This window comes from Podarcis erhardii (genome assembly GCF_964252035.2).
Source record: "Podarcis erhardii genome assembly, chromosome: 12".
Classification (NCBI taxonomy): domain Eukaryota; kingdom Metazoa; phylum Chordata; class Lepidosauria; order Squamata; family Lacertidae; genus Podarcis; species Podarcis erhardii.
In genome coordinates this window covers 39,594,156-39,615,046 of record NC_138513.1, presented here as the reverse complement: position 1 = coordinate 39,615,046, position 20,891 = coordinate 39,594,156, and the positions used below count along the sequence as shown (strand labels likewise).

Sequence of the window (20,891 nt, the reverse complement as noted above, 5' to 3'; positions counted from 1 at the left end):
GTACCCCTTCAACCCTTAAAATCTCTTTTGGAACGGACTTCCGGAACGGATTCTGTTTGTCTTCCAAGGTACGACTGTATTGTCTTCATGGGAAAACCGCATGTTAAACCTTTAGCCATTTTTCATTTTTGTGTCAATTAAACCCTTTATACTTAACACTGTTGATCTCCATGACCCATCTGCCACTGAGGGGAGACAAGGCCCACAGCAAATACTACAGTACTGTATAGTATGGGTACTTAGGCAAAGTCTGCTTAGGGCAGGGTTCAGCAACGTTTTTCAGCCGTGGGCCAAGCCACCGTCCCTCAGACCTTGTGGTGGGCCAGACTATAATTTGGAAAAAAAAAAAAATGAATGAATTCCTATGCCCCACAAATAACCCAGAGATGCATTTTAAATAAAAGCACACATTCTACTCATGTAAAAACACGCTGATTCCCAGACCGTCTGCAGGCCAGATCGAGAAGGCAATTGGGCCGGATCTGGCCCCCGGGCCTTAGTTTGCTTACCCCTGGCTTAGGGGAACTGTTTGCCACCTTACAAGCACATTGTGTACAAAGGCCAAAATGGATGCCATTTACTCCAGGTTCATGCGTATCTCACCTCCCTCCCTCCAGTTACTAAATCTCTCTAATAGGTCTGGTATACCAGTTTAGGAAATCCTACCAAATTGGCTTTTGGGTCTGGCGCTAGACCAAATGCTTGGGAGTGTGTCCCACTAAAAAGACGGCCATCCTTTGTTCCCTATAATGTCTCAGATTGCGCCTTTTCAAGCCCCGCTTTAAACCCCCCCAAATATTGTACGTTTTTCACATGCTACGCACTGAGCAATCAAACCTTTATTACTCATTTAATTTGGAAGCAATTACTTGCTGCCTGGATTTATCTCACACACTTTTCAAATCTCAAAGCTCTTTTAACAGTCGGTATTTAATGAGCATATGGCAAATGTCCTCGTGATTCCAAATGTAATACCTCCCTTTTAATGAAGGGGGGGAATTGGAGCCATGTTTCACAATTCCCAGTTATTTGGGTTGTTAGACGCTCCAGAGGTATCAGCATTAAGGCCCTGAGACTTCAGGAGGAGGCCGACGTGTTGACATGGAAGTGGGACGATGTAGACCAGGGGTCGGCAACCTGCGGCTCCGGAGCCGCATGCGGCTCTTTAACGCCTTTGCCGCGGCTCCGGGGTGGAGGCGAGGGGAGGAGGCGCATTTTCCTTTGTTCCCGTGCAGTCGCTGTCATCTGTGAGGCGGCGGCGGAGAGCAGAAGGCAGCGCCACTCTCCTCGCGAGTTGGGCGCAGGGCAGCGGCAGCAGGAAGGCTCCCCAAGGGCCGAGCGGCACGCGCCCGCCTTCCCCGTGAGCCATTGTTTTTAGTGCGCCTCCTTTCACTCATTGTTGCCCCGCGCGGTGAAGCGACCCCGGGTTGGGAGCCGCCAGGATCTCTGGAGCGAGTCCTTTTTCGGGGGTTGTGGGGGCTCCCAGCAGCAGCAGCTCCCGGCGGGAGCTCCTGCCGGGCGCGCAAGGCTTGCAGACACTCGCCCGAAGCACGGGGAGCCCTCCGGAGGGCTCCCTGTGCTTCGGGCAACAGGCTGCCGCCCCAAGCCTCGCGCGCCCGACGGGAGCTCCTGCCGGGTGCGCAAGGCTTGCAGACACTCGCCCGAAGCACGGGGAGCCCTCCGGAGGGCTCCCTGTGCTTCGGGCAACAGGCTGCCGCCCCAAGCCTCGCGCGCCCGACGGGAGCTCCTGCCGGGTGCGCAAGGCTTGCAGACACTCGCCCGAAGCACGGGGAGCCCTCCGGAGGGCTCCCTGTGCTTCGGGCAACAGGCTGCCGCCCCAAGCCTCGCGCGCCTGGCGGGAGCTCCCGCCAGGCGCGCAAGGCTTGCGGACACTCGCTGGGGCTGCAGGCTGCTGTCCGCAAGCCTTGTGAGCCTGTGGGAACTCCCGCCGGGCTTGCAAGGCTTGCGGATAGCTTCCTGAAGCCTGGAGAGCGAGAGGGGTCGGTGCGCACCGAAGCCTGCATTCGCACCATAGGACGCACACAGATTTCCCCTTCATTTTTGGAGGGGAAAAAGTGCGTCCTATGGAGCGAAAAATACGGTATATAGCATGTCTTTGTTGCTGGCTGATTTGCTGCTATTGCTTTGCAATTTGCAGCTACTGTTTTGAAGGGGAGTGAAGAACACACACTCAAAAAAAGGTAACTTGTTAATATAACGTTTATTTCTATGAGGAGGAGTAATTCTGAGGGGTCAAACAAAAAATAATTAAAAAGTGTCAAAAAAGTTATTTTTATAATGACGAGGATAACATTGGGCTAAGAAACAATGTATGCAGTGTTATATTTGTTTTAAATGTCGCAATGGTTTTGCGGCTCCCAGTTGTTGTTTTTTCTTCGGAAACGGGTCCAAGTGGCTCTTTTTGTCTTAAAGGTTGCAGACCCCTGATGTAGACTGTAAATTGAACATGTAAAATAAAAGAGGCAGCCTATTTAATGAGAGGTGGGGAAAGCAGTCTCAAACAAATATAAAAGGCAGCACCATGAACAAATCAACCTAACAGGGTTAATGTTTCCCCTGTATATTTAAAGTTCCTTCTCCTACCAACCAAGCCAGCTAGTAATCCTCTCAAGCCCTTATTCAATCTCCCACTTTGTATTTCTGCTACTGCTGAACGTTACTGTAGTATTGAAGGGGAACAGTTAGGGTTACCCCCAAAAGCCCTAAAACTGTTTGTGAACCCCCCCCCCCAGCCAGGCCGCTTCAAGCATTTTTAAAACTGCATTTTCCTCTAAGACAAAAAGCATTAGCTAAGCATTCCGCTTCCTGTAAATAAAAAAGATTGCAACAAGGTAGAGAACAGTCCATTGTTTCTCAGGCCTTTCTCATGCCTTCTGGCCTTGCTAAAGAACCACAATGCAACTTGCTTTCTGTCCGGGAACCATGCCAAAGCACAAGAATGGAACAACTGGAACACACTGAAACCCTCTCACCCCCTTTCTGGGAAAAGTCCAAAAATGGTCCCAAGACAGGAGTTTTCTGTTCATGCTCAGGGGAACTCATGGGCAGGACTCTTGAAGAAGGAGGAGAAAAGGGGAGGGAACTGGAAGGGGATATAAACTATGTGCAATGGCTGTGAACTTCGTGCTTGTTTTGTGACTTATCACACTTGCTCCTCTGCCCACCTGGGTTGGCAGAATAAAAACTCTTTCTCTGGATTTTAACCCCTTGGTGTCGTTTGGCTCCTTTTCGTCTCTGCTCGGGTGCAACATTTTCCTACCTATGGATTTAAAAGGCTACAGTATGAGGCTGATTATTTTGTGAATCGGTGGGATAAATGGAAATTCTTATTGCTTTTGGAGACAGAAATCCAGGACTAGCCTGAAACTAATAAGGGGCATGTGCAGACCAGGTGCTTTTTTCCTCGTTTGGCAAAAAATTATTTCATTTACAAATCCATCTGACATAGATTATCCATACTCATGGGTAGCTCTGTAGATACAAACTTCATAACAAATGCCTGTCAGTGATCACTTTCTGTAGTTATGTTGGTGTCCTGTTAATTTTTGTTTCCTTTATATAGTCTCCAAGTGATATTTAAAACCTTTCTGCACCAACCCTCTAGGAATCTTTTGTAATATGAGAGGTCTTCCCTGTGGCCAGTACTTGAAAAGTTCAATCTGTCCAAATCAAGGAACTAGTTCCAGATGAAGTTTGTACTTGTACAAAACAAGGTAGTTCAGTTCCAGTTTGTACAAATGAACTTTTCAGTTCATAAAAAGTTCATCTTTAGGTGGGTGGATTTCAGTGTTCAGAACACTATAAGCTGCTGTGCTGAAGCATAGGGTCCAAAAATAAATCAGGTGTCACACACAAGTAATCAGATGACAGATAGTCAACAGATGACGCTCTCCCACCAATTGCATTTCAGTGTTAGAAAACACCCTGTTTAATTTGTGCCAGCCACACAGCTGTCAAAGGCAAAAGGCATTATTTGCTTTGTTCCTGCATTTGTATTTGTCACTGTGAGCTGCTCCTGTTGGAAGGGGGATGAAATATACTCGGAGTCGAGGGTGAATTTCATGCTCTTTATTCAGCTCATAGTAGCAATGAATAAAACTTTCCCCAAAACATCTAACTATGTATACATTATTTACATAATGGCCCTCGCGTGATTGGCTAATTCCGGGCTGCTTCTGTAGGCCAATCAGGTTGTGGATTCACCTCCTCCAGAAGCCAGATTGGCTGCTCCTGCAGACCAATCAAGTTGCTGATTCATTTCATCCAGGAGCCTGATTGGCTGCTCCTGCAGGCCAATGAGGTCGCTGATTCACTTCCACCTGGAGCTGAATTGGGTGGCTCCTGCAGACCAATCAGACTGCTGCATTCTGGATCCGATTTTTCTAGGATTCAGCTCAGTACATAACAGGGGAGCACTTGGGAGAGGAAAACCTCTGCTTCCTTCACCAGGAGCGGGCAGTTCAATTCTGTAGGGTGCTCTTCACAAGTGGCTTCTCTGCAGGAAAGCCACTTTCAAAGCTGTGCCTGCATCCTGCTGGAGCAATGCCCTCCACTCTCTGATGCTGCAGGATGAGGGGTCAGGTGGAAGATGCAACTGCTCATCTGGTAGGTCTTGGCCTTTGTGCAAGGCTTCACACCTGACTCCTGCTTCCCCTTCCTGCTTGAGGCCCTGCCCCAACCACCACAGATTGCTTTGAGCCATCAAACCTGAACCATAGTGATCCGTGGCTGTCTCACCTTGATTGATGCCCAAATTACTCCAAATAAGCCCAAGCTGGCCCAGGACTCGGATGAATCTGGTGCACAGCCCTAGTAAGAGAACACCACTTGGCTCTGGAAGTCTCCTGCAATATTTGGAGAAGTGCAAAAGATGGCTGCATTTCGGTTCTGCCAAATGAACTAGATTTGCCTCTGAATGTCAACAGAATCAAATTTCTCCAGCATCCCTACCTGCCAGCAGCACCGAGTCTGCATGCAGATGTCACCTGGGCTTCGCAGCTCCAGAACAAAAGGACTGGACGGTGCCCAAAACGGTCACCATGGAAGCCCAGTTCTACACACAGAATAAATCCTGTAAATATAAACACCTACCTTGTTCTAGCTGCAACACAACATTGTTATGTTATGCCAGTTCTTTTATATATATGTGTAAATATGTATATGTCTGTGTGTGTGTGTGTGTGTGTGTGTAGTGTATATTTATATACTATATATATATATATATACACACACACACACACACACACACACACACACACACAAACACACACACATATATATACACACACACATACACTAAATGCTTCTTATCTCTGCCCCTTTTGATAACTCTCATGCTGATGAAATCACCGGAGTCTAGAAAAATAAATGATTTCCTTTTACGCCTTCTTAGGCTGAAATCCTTTGCATACATCCCTGGGAGGAAGCCCAGTCAGATACAACGGGACTTCCTTCTGAGTAAACATGCTAAGGATTGTGCTTCAAACATTCTCTTTACAGATGACAGATAGTGAATGACACAAACAAATTGCTTAATGGAAAAGGAGTGGTGCTTATCGCTCTTCAGAGGAAACATATTAGGATGCCAAAGGGATTGGTTTTTATCTTAAGGCATTAATGACTTAATGCAAAGGCAAACCTGATTATGGAAAAGGGGCTTGAGTTTAAATGAAGACAATGTTTATTTTTCTTGGTAATTAAGAATTAAACGCTGCCATTTTAAGAATCAAATTCTCCTTTTTTAAGCTCTCACTCCAAGCATTTGAAACACCTTGGTCCGCTGTGCTTGCCCCACCCACCAGACAAAGGCCATGATTGGCTGGTTCAGATAAGGATTTTTGATGGGCAATGCCACAAGGCTGGCTGAGGTAGATTCCAGTGGCCAGCTGCAAGAGAAAATTGTTTTCTCTGTGCCCCGGGGGAGCTGCATCCGGCCGCAGCTGCTACCCATCCAGAATTTGGGTGAGGGCCCCTTATTTTCTGCCACAGCATCAATAACACTATTCTTTTCAAATATTAGAAAGTGATGTTCTCTCCCCCTCTTTTGCAGAAATAATTCCCGATGCCATCTTAAATAATCCACCACCCACCCAACCAAATAATTTCCGCAAGCAAAGATGATGTCTGACATTTCCAAGCTCAGCTTTGAATTCTTAGTGGTGAATATAGTTTATCACATATGCTTTTCTTATACAAAAGGGGAATTTGTCTCTTCCGCAAGTCCTTCAACAAATTTGGGATAAGTAACATCTAACCAAGGGACGTGGGTGGCACTGTGGGTTAAACCACAGAGCCTAGGACTTGCCGATCAGAAGGTCGGCGGTTCGAATCCCTGCGACGGGGTGAGCTCCTGTTGCTCGGTCCCTGCTCCTGCCAACCTAGCAGTTCGAAAGCACGTCAAAGTGCAAGTAGATAAGTAGGTACCTCTCTGGCGGAAAGGTATACGGCATTTCCATGCGCTGCTCTGGTTCGCCAGAAGCGGCTTAGTCATGCTGGCCACATGACTCGGAAGCTCTGCCAATAAAGCAAGATGAGCGCCGCAACCCCAGAGTCGGTCACGACTGGACCTAATGGTCAGGGGTCCCTTTACCTTTTTTAACATCTAACCGGTTCAACATTTCACTTGATGTAAAATAAAGCCTTTCTGTTCTTGGTACTCTTTGTGCTTCTGATGGTTTCAGTCACAGTCTTATGTTTCTGTATACAGTGGTACCTCTGGTTACATACTTAATTTGTTCTGGAGGTCCGTTCTTAACCTGAAACTCTTCTTAACCTAAAGCACCACTTTAGCTAATGGGGCCTCCTGCTGCCGCTGCTCCGCCGGAGCACAATTTCTGTTCTCATCCTGAAGCAAAGTTCTTAACCCGAGGTAATATTTCTGGGTTAGCAGAGTCTGTAACCTGAAGTGTATGTAACCTGAAGTATATGTAACCTGAGGTACCACTGTATCTTGCAAGCCATGGGCCTCTTCTTCTCTCATTCCTTATGATGGTACTTTCCACTTACCTTTCTGCATCTCATTATGAATATCCGGATTTATTATTTTTTCTTCTGAATGTAACATCTCATGCCAGCCTTGGTTGGGTTTAGTTTTTATTTGTTTGTCTCATGAGGTTCTATTTTGTCCTTTGGGTTATATGGATAAAATTCAATAAAAATAGATTTAAAAACCCTTATACTCTTCTTAAAAGGTAAAGGTACCCCTGCCCGAATGGGCCAGTCGTGTCCGACTCTGGGGTTGCGTGCTCATCTCGCTTAAGAGGCCGGGGGCCAGCGCTGTCCGGAGACACTTCCGGGTCACGTGGCCAGCGTGACGAAGCTGTTCTGGCGAGCCAGCACCAGCGCAGCGCATGGAAATGCCGTATACCTTCCCGCTATAAAGCGGTACCTATTTATCTACTTGCACTTAAGGGTGCTTTCGAACTGCTAGGTGGGCAGGAGCTGGGACCGAAAGACGGGAGCTCACCCCGCCGCGGGGATTCGAACCGCCGACCATGTGATCGGCAAGTCCTAGGCGCTGAGGTTTTACCCACAGTGCCACCCGCGTCCCTATACTCTTCTTACAGGACCTAAAATGCAAATGTTGCAGAACAGGAGGTTCATGTTGCAAATTCTCCAAAATATAATGAAAAATCGATTTCTTTTTCTGAAAGGACATAAAAAGCAGATGCTACCAAACTTAAAATATTATTGACCTTTCAAATGGTTTTTTTTAAAAAAGAGAAACATATACTGAAATTACAACAACAAATTAAATTTGTATGCCACCCTTCATCTCTGTAGATCTCAAGTACATAACATAAAAATACAAGATCAAAACACAAAATACATAATAAAAACAAGAACCAAAAAGAAAACAACAAACTAATACCCCCCTCCAAACCTTGTCCCGCTGGAATGTATCTATAAAAGAAATAGCTGTCTGGCAGTAGCTTATTTTCCTCTCCACCCCAGTAACCTGTAAAGATATTTATCCTTTTTAATATGAAGTTTTTCAGTCATTTGAAAGACTTCCACATACTGCTACAGTGGCATTACCCATTTTCATTTTTTAATTTTTTTAATTCATTCCTCATTCAGAGGTATGGCTCCCAAGCAAATTTTTGTATCACTGATTGGACAACGGCATTTTGTAGTAGAGTTCCATCCCTTAATCTCCAGTTAAACAGAACTGAACAAAATAATAATAATGATCCCAGTCTGTGTCATTAAGAAATGCAATCAGCTATTAACCTCAAAATTCTCCTCAATTCACATGAGGATTAAACTTGAGTCCTCCATTTGTAACCCAGACTTCCTAAGCGGTGGCAAAAATAATAATAAAAATCTGACACCAACATTTTTTCCCCTCTATATCCTGAGAAATCAGATGGCTGCTTTGCAAAACTATGCAAAAAAGGTAATCTGTTTCTTGCCAGATGGGATCCCTCCACTGCGTCTTTCCATAGCCTCATTAGGCAAAGCTCTATATTATAGGTTAATCTTGCACTCTAATGGAGCACTGTGTGAAATTATAAACATAAAGCAGATAAGTATTTTGAGTATCCTCACTTTATTTTATGCAATGATAAGAACTAACCACTATTTACACATACTTTATAGATAGTGGTTTCCTAGTCTGCTTTTCTATTTTACACCCTTGGAAGTAAGCAGGAAGACAAGCATGCAGTTCTGTGACATTGTGACCCCTTACTAGATTGCTTCACCTGGTCAGGAGAAGACACCAATATGAGGGATGGGAACAAGGCAACTGAGAAATTGGAGGCTTTGTTGTGTGACGAAACTGTGCTATGCCACTGAAATGGAAAAAGAACAAAATGTGAGTCTCCTCACCCTTTTAAAGTGTAGATGCGGAGAGAGCACATCCATCTGTTATCTGTTTTCACATTCTTTTATTTATGAAGCCAAATCAGCCAGTGAATTTATATAGAAATGAAGGAACCAAGTCAAAATGGAATCCCTAACCAACTCTTGTTCCCTGTCTGATGACTTTCCGACACTTTGCAGAGATGATTCCCCTCCTCTCCTATGTATATATAGGGACTCAAGGCAACCTAAAAATAGCTCACCAACTTTGCCCAATAAAGCTCAACAACTGTCTGGATTTTCACTGTTTGAAATATGGCAACCCTACCCTGATATGTTTTGTCTGTGTCCTCTTATCTACTTGCTTGATCCCTATGTTGAATTTTTATTGTTTTATTTTGATTAGATTGTAAGCAGCTTTGAGCCTTTAAAAAAAAATATATGAGAAAGCTGGCTAGAAAGACTTTAAATAAATAATAATTTGACGAGTTCATAAAAACCTGCAAAACATGGTGCTTAAACATCTTGTTTCCTTGTCTTATACCTTGGAGTTTACCCTTTGCCCAAATATGAATAGGTGGGTTTTGTTCCTTGATGGTCTATTTGTCATTAAGAAGGGTGGAACCTTCAACCAAGTGTTGCGCTGTCAGTGGCGTAGCGTGGGGGGGGTGCAGGGGGGTGGCTGGCCGCACCGGGCGCAACATCTGGGGGTTAGGGTTAGGGGGCGCAAATCCACGGGTTTGGGGGCGCAAATCCATGGGTTAGGGGACACAAATTACTTGCCTTGCCCCGGGTGCTGACAACCCACGCTACGCCACTGTGTGCTGTATAACCTTTATCCTAGTAGGAGGGCTCAGGGTGCCTGCCAGTAAGCAAGCAAAATAATAATAATAATAAAGTAGATCATGAGAAAGTGGTGGCACAGTTGCGGTTACAGTTTATTTTACAGTTGAAAGTAGCGTTTAGACCGGCAAACACAGGTAAATAATATTGTAAGCATTTCAGTGATTTGGGTTTGCAGTGATTTGTAGTTTTCTTTCTTTTTTATGTCAAATATATTTATTATCTTCCTTCCAAGAGCATCACATGTTTCACACAGGATGAAAATCTGAGGCTTATGCAAATCCTTAGCCCTCAACACTGAAAAATATATATGCTTATATATGAAGAATACAAATGCTGTAATAAATTAAGCCTTGATGCAACAACATGAGTTGAAAAAAACCTCTAAAAATCCCCAATAGTTGATCCTGAAACATTTGTTTTTTGTGCATCTGTATACACAAACAAAGTGTTTTTCATTGTAGTTTTCATTTTTAAATTACCTAACATAGCTAGTTAAACTAAAAAGGAGAAAGGCAGAAAAGAAAGTATAGAGCAAAAATCATATACACCAAACTGTGTTGTAAACTTCAGGATCTATTCTGCCATATGTTTTATTATCTGTTGGTACTCACTACCGGAGTTCGCGAACAGAGGGGCTGATGCTGATGTATCTTGCCGAGATGAAACATTCATTCATAGGGAAAGCTTCACGAAGCAGCTAAGAGATCACATGAAGGATGACGCTCGGTTTTAGCACAAATTGAAACCTTCCATTTAAAGATGGAAAGCAAAACCTGAACCTGACAGCAAGACACCCACAGACTGTCATGTTGATAAAATACTTGCTTTCAGAATGTGCCAAGGCACTAAGTAATTAACAAAGAAAAAGACATTGTCGTTCAGGGCAAAGTACAAGGGAAAGCACATACAGTTGAGATGTATGACACTTGCTCTTGATAGTATTTTTCAACTAACCAGAATAAAACTTAGGGAGACATATAATGCGGCCATCTCATACCCCTCAACTATCCCAGTAAAACCGGGACTTCCTGTTTTTTCTCATGAGAGCATGGTGGTCCTCACCACCGTCATGATCTCACACAATCTTAAGCTTAAACCATCCTAATTGGCTATTTCTACACATACTACACATTATTATTATTATTATTATTATTATTATTATTATTATTATTAATATACTGCCCTATACCTGGAGGTCTCAGGGCAGTTCATATAAAAAGTTCACAGTATATAAAATAAAAATAAAAGCAATAACCAAATAACCCCCCCCCCAAAAGAGCCACATTTTAAAAGGGTATGAGATGTCGATCAGGTCAACCAAAGGCCTGGTTAAAAAGGAACGTTTTTGCTTGGCACCTAAAGGTGTATAATGAAGGCGCCAGGCGAACATCCCTGGGGAGAGTATTCCACAGACGGGGAGCCACTGCAGAGAAGGCCCATTCTCATGTTGCCACCCTCCAGACCTCTTGAGGAGGAGGCACACAAAGAAGCGCCTCAGAAGATGATCTCAGGGTCTGGGTAGGTTCATACAGAAAGGTATTGCCCTTGAGGTATTGCAGTCCTGAGCCGGTTAAGGCTTTATAGGTCAAAACCATCACTTTGAATTGGGCCCGGAATGGAGGCAGTGAGAGATTATACTTTCTTGGGCTCCATGATCACTGCAGATGGTGACAGCAGCCATGAAATTAAAAGACGCCTGCTTCTTGGAAGAAAAGCAATGACAAACCTAGACAGCATCTTAAAAAGCAGAGACATCACCTTGCCAACAAAGGTCCATATAGTTAAAGCTATGGTTTTCCCAGTAGTGATGTATGGAAGTGAGAGCTGGACCATAAAGAAGGCTGATTGCCAAAGAATTGATGCTTTTGAATTATGGTGCTGGAGGAGACTCTTGAGAGTCCCATGGACTGCAAGAAGATCAAACCTCTCCATTCTTAAGGAAATCAGCCCTGAGTGCTGACTGGAAGGACAGATCCTGAAGCTGAGACTCCAAGACTTTGGCCACCTCATGAGAAGAGAAGACTCCCTGGAAAAGACCCTGATGTTGGGAAAGATGGAGGGCACAAGGAGAAGGGGACGACAGAGGACGAGATGGTTGGATAGTGTTCTCGAAGCTACCAGCATGAGTTTGACCAAACTGCGGGAGGCAGTGGAAGACAGGAGTGCCTGGCGTGCTCTGGTCCATGGGGTCACAAAGAGTCAGACATGACTAAATGACTAAACAACAACAACACTGAACAATGCCATAGCAACTGATATATTTAAGCAAAGTTATAAATTTGTCCCATACAGAATGTTTCATTTCCCTGTCAGTGTTATCTTGCTACATGAAGAATGTCTGAGTCCAATGAAATTATTGTTCTCCTAGCTTTAATGCCATCCCCCCAGTCTTCTGCTGAAGGCCAGCGAGAGGCTCGTGATGGGTATTATGCTAGTGAATAGAAATGCATCTTCTATTCACTAATTGGGGATGCAGGAAGAATTAGCAAGCTGTCGGGGCTTCAGACTAGTTGACCTTGTTCTTTCAATGTCTTGCAATATTAGAGTCATTTTGCAAAGCAAACAAGCTTCTTATATGAGGAAAGAACCATAGGGCTTATATTTTCAATAAAAAGCAAAAAGCATAAAGTAAGAAGCATGTAGAAACAGGGAGACATTGGGGTCACAAGCCCATTCATTGGCAAAGTACAATTACATCATAACTTAAAGCAGAGTGGGGTGCAGAGTATAGCTATGTTGGGTCTACTTTGTTTTTTACTAGAACCCCAAGTTCTGGTCATCAGAGCCAGATCTAAAATACATGTCCTTTCAATGAAAGCATATGATGCCTCTGAGCATAATCTGAGCCTAGGAGTTTATTTTCAGTCGAATTAATGATCCTTGCACACAAAGGTCCACTCCTGGTGTTAGCTCTCCTTTCCTTAAAGGTAAAGGGTAAAGGGACCCTGACCATTAGGTCAGGCGTGACCGACTCTAGGGTTGCAGCACTCATCTCGCTCTATAGGCTGAGGAGCTGGCATATGTCCGCAGACAGCTTCCGGGTCATGTGGCCAGCATGACTAAGCCGCTTCTGGCGAACCAGAGCAGCGCACGGAAATGCCGTTTACCTTCCCACTGGAGCAGTACCTATTTATCTACTTGAACTTTGACATGCTTTCGAACTGCTAGGTTGGCAGGAGCAGGGACCGAGCAACGGGAGCTCACCCCGTTGCGGGGATTCAAACCACTGACCTTCTGATCAGCAAGTCCTAGGCTCTGTGGTTTAACCCACAGAGCCACCTGTGCCCCCTCCTTTCCTTACAGCTGTCTAATTTAGGTGGGGAAAGATGGTTTGCAGTTGCTGTGGTTAAACAACTAGGAATCAGAAATGCTTGCTGATCTACTGCTAATCACTCTGAGATCTACCAGTAGATCTACCTTCTTCCTAGCCATAGCTTAAATGTTTTTTTAGGAAGAAAATTGGGCCCTCCCAGGTAGCTTTCCTTCTACTTCAGAGTGCCTCTCTGTTTAGCTAGCTGTAGTACTGAGAGAAATACCAACTAGAAAAGGTCCTTAGGGTTAGAGATTCTTCAGAAATAGTGTGTCCCAGACAGGGATTTTCTCCTGCTGAAACTTAGTTCTAGCACCAGGTGACCACAAACCTAGACCAGGGCCAGTGGCAAGTGGAAAGAGGAGGGGAGGAGGAGGCAGAAGAGAGAAGCCCAGACTGGTGCAGGTTCATTGGGGCCTGCAACTTAATAGACAAAGCAAGGGTGTCAATAACTCACCTTTCTGTCTTTCTCCACACCCTTCTGACAAGCTTCCAGGTGTCAAAAGGACTTGTGCTGTAGTAGAGTGTCGGATATCATCTTTGGCCAGAGCAAATACCTTAAGGGCATCTCAAGAGCAACTTTACAAACACAGGGGCTGGTACAGTGCCAGTGATGATATATGGACAATTTATACAAATGGGAAAGTCCAAGGAGCTCATTAAGTGCAAGTGATCAGTCAGGTGGCCATTCAGTGAATAGTGAGAGCCTGCTTCAGTTTGAGTTTTAAAAGGGGAAATTGAGCTCCCACCACCACCAAAAACAACAACAACACAAAATACAAATTGCTTGGGTAGCAATATGTTGTTTTAGCTGACACTTTTGAAATAACGGTGGCACAAAGAAATAGCAGAAATTCTTATTTAGAAAAGAACAGTTTAGCTTAGTTGCGTGGGAGGTATAACATCTGATGGGTTTTAAGAAGCTGCATCTATTCTTATACTCTGACTTGTTACTCGGTTAGTAACAAGTGTGCTAATATTATGATACCAAAGAGTCCTGTGACAAACAGTGAGTTGTGGCATAAGGATCCACAGATTACAATCCCCTCCATTGGATTCATGAAGTATTATCCTGAGTTGAAAGTTACATATATATGCATGGTTTGTGGGCACATATTATTATAATGAAGGAAGAGGGAAACTGAATGAGTTTTGCACCAAGGGAGGAAATATGGGGATGTTAAACCCATCAAAGCTAGATGGGTGAATGGGCCCATTCCCAATACCATTTGCATCAGTGTTACGTGCATCCATCACATTTGACTGTAATTATCTCCACATTTGGCTGCGATTATCCGCACAAATTACTAAATGGCAATGCAGATGTAATATGTCTAGAATGCCTCTGAAGCCTCCTGGAATTATGGCTAAGTGAATGAAAACACGGGGAAGACCAAAGGCGGGGTGGAAGAGAGACAAACAGATCTCTCAGAACGGAAAATAGAAAAAAGACACCGGCTATCTGAAAATGCTAAAGATATACACTGATATAAGAAATGGAGAGTATATTGGAGAATGGAAACCCACTGTTACCGGAGATGCAATTGTTGCAGTGCCATCGATTTTAATTTTGAGTTCTTTTGTGGATAAGAACTGCCTCAACTATTGATTTATATGACACAGGTTTCATGAGTAAGGCTGGTGCCAAAATGACTACTTGGAGAAGCATCCTAGCAACAGAGCAATCATTCGGTTTGTTATTTCAGCAGACTTTGAATTCATTGTTGGAGCTTTGCTCATCTTTATTACCAGTTTGCTTGCTTTAGATGCTCTCAGCATATTTTTTCCTCACAGCGATGGAAGAGCAGCAGTGGAGCCGGATCTAAAATATAATTTGCTGATTTGATGACAATCCTGTGGGAATGTTCAGGGAGGCAGGAGAGGATATATTGTTTAATGATATCCTTCCTAACTTGCGCTAGCAAGTTCTATATCTTAGCAGAGTTTAAACATTCCCCTTTCAACCAGGGGTCAGTAAACTTTTTCAGCACTGTCGCTCAGACCTTGTGGGGGGCCAGACTGTATTTTTTTTGGGGGGGGGTGAACAAATTCCTATGCCCAGGCAGGCCCCACAAATAACCCAGAGATGCATTTTAAATAAAAGGACACATTCTACTAATGTAAAAACACGCTGATTCCCGGACCGTCTGTGGGCCGGATTGAGAAGGCAATTGGGCTGCATCCAGCCTTAGTTTGCGTACTCATGCTTTAAACGCACAGCGGTTTGCTTGTTGCAAGTTCATCTGAACCTCTCTATATAAGATTCCTAGTAAGATCCCTTCTTGTTTCTCTTAAAAAGAATATAAACGACAATCTTATCAAAGTGAATATAAAATGAGTTTACTCACAATCATTCAGTTCACAGTTGGATCCCTGAAGGTGGACTCAGGTTACAAAATTATATACACATGTGGAACTATCCCATAAGGGGGTTAGTTCCTAAGTGACTGCAAACAGGCAGTGCTCCCTTGCCCAGGTTTGGCCTCACACACTCTAGTCACATGCAGAGGAAGTTTTGTCCCGGCTCAGAAGGAAACAGGAAGTTTTCTCCTGGGTGATACAAAGCATTCCCTAGCATGCCCACTCTAGGAATGTTGTACTTGACTGCTATGTGTTTCACATCCCACAAATTCTCCTTTAATTCGCATTTTGGATATAGGAGATGAGATATGGCAGAGTCAGATGATGAAGATGATGATGATGTTGATGATTTATACCCTGCCCATCTGGCTGGGTGTCCCCAGCCACTCTGGGCAGCTTATAGCATGCTTCTCACATATTGGGAACAGGGAGAGGAATCTTCCCTTCACCATCGTAGGAGATTGCCTCCTTCCATGAAAGCCTGCTCACACCCTTAGACTTGGCAGAGGGGCCCTTTCATGTCCTATCAATGATCATGGCGATTCTTTAAACATTAGTATCTCAAAGAGACATACAACAATAATGATGGAGGCTCTGATGATGGAGACCAAAGAAAGACCATACCTAAATCATGGAAAGCCATCCCCTGGGACGTTCACTTGGTTCCCTCTCTTATGGTATTTCAGAGTTTGGCAAAAAAGCTTCCTATTTAAGAAGGTGTTTGTTTAATTTGATAGGTTTTCCCCCATCTAGTGCTGCACTTGTCCCTCTTCTTATTATATTGTACGAGAACTATTTTATTTTATGGTTGGTTATAATTATTGTTAGTCATCATGGATGGTGTTCAGGCACCAGAAATGCAGATCTAGTTTTTATATATATAAATAAGATGCTATGTTTAGTTTATAAATTCTTGGAAGAAGAAAACCACAATTTCTGCTGAACTCTTGTTCAGGTTTAATGCCAATGTTTTTAGCAGCAGGAATCACATAAAGGTATCCCCTCAGTTTTCTTGCTGTACCACTGCACTACAAAATGTTGGCCATTTAGGGATTTAGCTGAGAAGATCTCAAAGGGTCTAGGTTTGTAGTCATGAAAAGTCACAGGCACACCCCCCCCCATTTTAAGTGTGATAAATTACAGCTTTCTGGACTTGAGTTATGCAAAAAAAAAAGTTGAAAAACCTTCAGTAATATGCCAATTTGTTTTCCTCAGATTTAACTTTTGGGGCAAAACTTAGAACATCTTTTAAAAACCTTTAAAACTTCCCCTGCATATCACAACATTCATCCATTTATTATTGATGGAAAGAGAATGGAGTTTTTCTCATGGATAAAAAGATGTGTACATTATCCTGGCATTGCGGGTGGCGCTGTGGGTTAAACCACAGAACCTAGGACTTGCCAATCAGAAGGTCGGCGGTTCGAATCCCCGCGACGGGGTGAGCTCCCATTGTTCGGTCCCTGCTCCTGCCAACCTAGCAGTTCGAAAGCACACAGTGCAAGTAGATAAATAGGTACCGCTCCGGCGGAAAGGTAAACGGCGTTTCCATGCGCTGCTCTGGTTCGCTAGAAGCGGCTTAGTCATGCTGGCCACATGACCCGGAAGCTGTACACCGGCTCCCTCGGCCAATAAAGCGAGATGAGCGCCGCAACCCCAGAGTCGTCCACAACTGGACCTAATGCTCAGGGGTTCCTTTGCCTTTACTAAACTGCATTAACTGAACGGCTTTGTCAGACAGGTAAGAAAACGTTTTCTCTATAGCGGCCACTCAAGGGCTAATGTTCATCAATTGTTCGGTTACAAACGAAATCCTGGTTCTTTGCATTTAAGATTTAAGAGTCCTTGTAAAACTGAAGATGTGAGGAAATGTTTCTTTCTGATTTACAAGGTTGTGCAGTTTTGACGGTTCTGAGCTCTGCTTCTTTATCGCATGTTCAAGAAAGATGGAATTGCCATTTCGCTGTATTAAAGCTAAGAAAACGGGTCGTGCTGGTAATCCTTTCTCCTTCCCTTTTGAACTGCCTTTTAGAAAAATAATGGAATGGCTATTTGTGCCTGATTGATGTTTTGGTTGTGAGAAACGTGAAACTTTGGGACATCATTGCAAGATCCATTTTCCATGTTCCTAGCACTTTTGATAGCCATTTGTTGATTTTATTTCAGACCAACTTAGAAACACAAGCAGGTGTATTTATACTGCAAAGCAAGCCCAGTCTTCCTTGCAAGGATTGTCAACCTGGTGCCCGTGGGCACCAGCACACCCACCAGTAACTCTTATGCTGCCCCTAGTGGTCCTTGAGTTTCATTTAGGTGGTCTGTGGCATGTTTGTAAAAATACAATTAAAAATCATGCAGCATTTAATACAGCACATTCCAATTGCTACAACCGGCAGAAAAGAGATTTTAAGGGTCACGATCCCCAAACATTATTTCAATCCTTTGGAAAAATTTGTGTGCTACTATCTAGTTATCAGACACGAATAAACAACTAAAGAACAACAATCTAGTTATCATATTTTTAAGGGGTTCCATAGATCTGTAAGTTACATTAAGCAACACGGAGTACGATTTAGGAACTATTCCTCCCTTCCCCTACTCATTGTGCTTATAGAACTTTTCAAATTGTGTTAAGGGTCTCAGAGCTTCATTTGATTAAAATAAATCCAGTTAGTATTAAGATTTGACAAAGTTAAATTTATATGGTTAATAGATACAGGTTGATTGTTGATACAGAAATGTTGTAATGTGTATAAACCTTTGGATCCCCAGGGTTAAAATTGCTTATCTCTCCCTTGCTGGGGGGAAAATCTGGCTGATGTGATATTGGGATTAATGGAAAAATAATAGGTGCAATCTTAGGTTGCCAGGTTTTCCATAGCCAAATAGTACAATTTCCAGTATTGATTGAACTGCTTCGTTATTGCTGTGTCCTTAGTGCAAACTTAAACGTAGAAGTTCAACACCCTGATTATTTTTTGCTCCTTCAGAAGCAATTCTAAAGCGACATACCTGTAATTCAATGAAACAGGCATTATCCAGGAAACACACCGATTGTGGACAAGTGACAATGAAAAGGAAAGCATAGCCAATAACTGCAAATAGAAGGCCACAAAACACAGTGCCTGTGGAGATGGAAATAGCAGCTCCTGCGATTAAAAAGAGGGAAAGGGTCAGTTTTTAATTTTGAAATGTATCAAGCTTCTAGTATTTGGGAGGCATATGGGTGGATGATTCCCTGTTTGTTTGTTTGTTTGTTTGTTTGTTTGTTTGTTTGTTTACAACTGATTAGCATAATGCCTGTCATGCCAATGAGGAGAATGTATATGGAGGTACGTCTCTTAGACTGAAGGGAAACAGGTTAGTTTTTAATTTTGAAATGTATCAAGCTTCTAATAGTTGGGCGGCATATAGGTGGACGTTTACCTATCATGACAAGGAGTATAATGTATATGGAGGTATGTGGGAGCACAGGGTGGTGTCTTAGACTGACTCACAACTATTGGTCCATGTGGCTCAGTAATGTCCACACCGATTGGCTGGGGCTCTCTGGGGCTTCTGACAGGGGTCAGAATGTACCTCCAAATACAGTCTCCTCATTGTCACAATGTCCCCTGGAGATGTTGGTAGCTGAACCTAGGACCTTTGACATAGTACTGAGTATGGCCATTCCCTGTATGGTCTCCCTCAGTGAAATGTTGTCCCATTCACTAGCAAGGAGTTCACAAGTCCAGTGTGTTAGTTTCCCCCCCAACGTATGAATGGAAAAAGAAATTAAAATGGGAGAAAATAAAACAAAGTGGTACACTTGGGATTACCAATGAGGTGAAGGCTCAATCTGATCTCAGTCCCTGGTGACCCCAGTCGTTGGAATTCAAACCAACTTTTATTTGTTGTGTGGCACTGCCCTGGGATAATGTGGTGCATTAATTTGACATTTTTAAAAAAGTAAGTGTATATTCCTAAACATATCTACTGAGACGTTTCTATAAACACTAATCTCAGTATGATAGGAAAATGCAAAAGAAAATTATATATAAATATTTTATTGTTAATTGTTCTTATTAATTATTCTTATTAATTACTTCTGGCATTTGCCAGAAGCTATATAATGATGGTGCCAGGCACACCTCTGTTGCGTTGCTTAGGGCTGCCACAGAAAATGCCCGATTTATATAAGGGGGAAATAGGTCCCTCCTCTTACGAAACATTTTACCATTGAGTACACACACATGTTTTGACGAATAATAATAATCATTTATTATTTGATGGCCTGAGGTCATCAAAGTAAAGTACAAGATTAAGATTTTAAAAAATACAAAAAAAGGAATTCTAAAAACAGTGAGACCATTCCTACACACTCAAAAAGCAATGAAACCATTCCTACCATGGTACAAGTCATGAATGACTGGGTTGTGCCCTAGGGAAAGCCGTCTTAAACAAAACTGTCTCCAACGTTCAGTAATGTTGAACAGAGTCCCATCTGTCTCAATACGTTTTGTCTTCCTGGTTTTGGTTCCCATCTGAGACCAAGTGACAGAAGCTCTGGCCAAACCCACAACCCATAGCTAGTGCGCTGCTTTTGACTTGATGGGTTACAGATTATTCACATCTGATTCACACCCCCCATTTTCATGGATGTCAGTGAGGTTTCTGCAAGCATCTTAGCAGCAGTTTTCATAGAGGAATCCAAAGGGAGGGATTGTTTCAGTATCTCTTTTGGTGGAAGTCGTTTTTCATGGAATGCTTTTCCAGTTCTTTCTTTCTTTCTTTCTTTCTTTCTTTCTTTCTTTCTTTCTTTCTCTGCTCTGCCATGAATAAAAAAAATCTAGTTAAGAGAAACTCATGAACCACAATACCATAATTAAAAATTAAAGGAGAAGGAAAAAAAAATATCCAAGGCCAGTGGCGTAGCGTGGGTTGTCAGCACCCGGGGCAAGGCAAGTAATTTGCACCCCCTAACCCGTGGATTTGCGCCCCCTAACCCTAACCCCCAGATGTTGCGCCCGGTGCGACCGGCCCCCCTTGCACCCCCCACGCTACGCCACTGTCCAAGGCACATCATTATTTTAAAAAATATTGAAAGAAAATGTGGCCTGGTCTTAAAGGGTGGCTTTTCAAAGCGGGTGGGCAGGCTGGGAATCGTCATGCATTCATGGTAGGTTAAGCATAGCCCTTAGGCTCCTGGTGTTTGGACTTTGCAAATACAGTGGTACCTCGGGTCCCGAATGCCTTGGGAGTCAAACATTCCAGCTCCTGAACAATCAAAACCCGGTTTTCGAATGTTCGTTTCCTGCAGCCAATCAGAAGCCATGCTATGGAAGTCGAACATTTCAGAAGTCTAATGGACTGTACTTGGAAATGTTGTTGATGAAATACAGACGTCCCATTAGCTAAAAACAGATGCAAAGTGAGTGTTCCGGTTTTCGAATGTTCTTTTGGAAGCTGAACGTCCAGCAGCCAATCAGAAGTCACGCTTCGGGAGTTGAATGTTTTGGAAGTCGAACGGACTTCCGCAACAGATAAAGACGTCCCATTAGCTAAAAAC

At 43.4% G+C, this 20,891-nt stretch overlaps 3 long non-coding RNA genes across 3 annotated transcripts; all 3 read left to right on the top strand.

The window, feature by feature from the left end:
* The first annotated feature begins 11 nt into the window (after positions 1–11).
* Positions 12–9,173, top strand: LOC309325808. Its single transcript, XR_014150029.1, has 3 exons — positions 12–68; positions 3,626–3,734; positions 8,717–9,173. It is a non-coding gene; the product is annotated as an uncharacterized lncRNA (long non-coding RNA).
* On the top strand, positions 2,766–3,224 carry LOC309352930. The gene is made up of 2 exons (XR_014161491.1): positions 2,766–3,020; positions 3,100–3,224. It is a non-coding gene; the product is annotated as an uncharacterized lncRNA (long non-coding RNA).
* Positions 9,174–16,741: 7,568 nt separating the features above from the next.
* LOC309325792 lies at positions 16,742–20,076 on the top strand. The gene is made up of 3 exons (XR_014150010.1): positions 16,742–17,338; positions 18,334–18,675; positions 18,818–20,076. It is a non-coding gene; the product is annotated as an uncharacterized lncRNA (long non-coding RNA).
* Positions 20,077–20,891: the final 815 nt, after the last annotated feature.